Here is a 2,367-nt window from a genome sequence, read left to right as displayed (position 1 = left end):
GCACAATTACAAAAATACCATGATCTTTTCTTCTGCTCATCCCTCAAATTAGCAGAATATCCCTAACTTCAGTTTATCTGTATTTAGAAAAAAATTGACAGAGCTGAATGTTACCTAAGTATCATCCATAGATATAAAATATATACTATATTCATTTCATATTCATATTTATTCCATTAATAGTAGATTAATTCATATCATTTTATTTATAAATGTAAAATATGTGCCAACTTTCAATTTTTCTTACCAGCCTTTTCTTTCTCAACCATAATTTTAAGAGCCATGGTTATTTATAAATGCAAAACTGGGTAAAATAATTGTGACTGCAATTGACTAACCTCAGAACGATTGACAAGTGACTAATTGCTCCCAAAGGTGGCCAACTGCTTTGGCAATTAGCCTACATGGACAAAATTCATTACGTGTGAAGAAGCTTCCTTTTCAAAATATCCACACCTCCTTTTTGGAGGTTAGATGGAAAGAGAACTTTTAGGGAAAATGGAAAAAGAAATAAAGGATTAAGTGGTAGATGTTAAAATTTAATGTTTTCTTCAAACAAATCATTTAATCTACATTTTCTCTCCCAAGCTGATGAAATTTAATCCAATACCCTAAAAATAATAACCTTCAGAGATCAAGCTGTCTACATAAACATTTTAAGCATATCTACATGTTTAGACATTTATCATGAAGACATATTTTCTCTTTGATTTATTGTATGTTTCAAAATTCTTTAATTGTAGACTTTATCCTTATACTACTTTCACACCAAAAAGGATAAAAAAGTGTGTATAAATTGATATATTATTATTAGTTATTTATACACAGTAATACAGCTTCATTAGTATTCTGCTGAAATATTGCTAAGCTCCATGTGGTATTTCTACATCATAGTAATGTGGCCAAGTATAGAATTTAGATTATAAGAGGTCTTTAAATAGTGGAATTGTATGAAGAATTAGGCATTAAAAGTCCACTCTATTTTTACTTCCAAAGAAATAATAATAAATAATAATAAAGTATTATTAAAATAAAAAATAATAATAAAACCCACTCTATATTATTTCCAAAGAATTACATAGGTTAAGTGTAATTATTGAAATAAATAAATAAATAAATAATAATTAAAGTTAACTATATTATTTCCAAAGAAATATATAGGTTAAGTGTAATCTTTAGCAAAATTCCAGTAGCTTTGATAAGTAATTTAAAAAGTCCTAAAATTCATAGGAAACCACAAAAGATTCTAAGTAGCCAAAATAATTCTGAGCAAGACAAATGCTGTAGGCATCACACTCTTTGATTTTAAATTATACTATAAAGCTCTTGTAATCAAACAATATAATTGTGACATAAAATAAGACACGTACAAATGAGATAGAATAGAGAATTTAAAAATTAATTCATACATTTAAAACTCCCTGATCTTTAACAAAGGTGTCAAGAAAGACATAAAGAGAAAAAGACTCTTAAGTAAATAAGATTGAGGAAACTAGTTATCTAATACAGAATAATGAAACTGAATGATTATCCTATACCAAGATAGATTAAAAACAAACAAGAGAACTAAATTTTATAGCAAAAGTGTCTTGGAAAATTAGTAATGTGTGAAATTATTTTATATGAATTACAAAATAGTATAAACAAAAGAAAAAATATACAGTGAGACTGAAATAAACTAAAACTTTCTTATTATTTCTTTTGTTCTGTATTGCAAAGGGAACATCAGAGTGAAGAGACAACCTGAAGCATTGATTCATCTGATAAGTAATTAATATACAAAATTTATATATTTTAATAACTCAAGTAAAACCAACTTAAATATGTACAAAGGACCTGAATAGGCAGGTATATTCATTAAAAAGTTACAAAGAGATGTTCCACACCAGTCATCAGGGAAATTAAAATCAAAACTAGAAGATATTACCTCATACCTCTCAGAATAGATGTTAAGAATTATAATGGGTGCTGTCAGAGTTAAGGACTTATTTGTACGCTTGTACAATGCTGGTATATGCACATATTAAAATAATATACTTGTTCACTATATAATATATATATATATATATAAATCTATTCTATGACCTAGAAATTTGACTTCTGGCTATATTTACAAAAATCAATAAATCAAGATATATCTATATTCTAATGTTCTTTTCAGCATTACTTATAATAGACAATATTATACTTCAGAGTTTTTCTATTCTTCAGATAGACACTAAAATATTTATGGGTTTCTATAAATTAAGTTATTACACCTTCCCAAAATTCATATGCTAAATTCTAAAATCTAATGTGATGCTTTGGAGATGGGCTTTTTGTAGTAGATCAAGAGGTAAAAACTTTTAAAAATGGAATGAGTACTCT

This window comes from Suncus etruscus, chromosome 2 (assembly GCF_024139225.1).
Source record: "Suncus etruscus isolate mSunEtr1 chromosome 2, mSunEtr1.pri.cur, whole genome shotgun sequence".
Taxonomy (NCBI): domain Eukaryota; kingdom Metazoa; phylum Chordata; class Mammalia; order Eulipotyphla; family Soricidae; genus Suncus; species Suncus etruscus.
Note: the sequence above shows the minus strand (reverse complement) of the source record.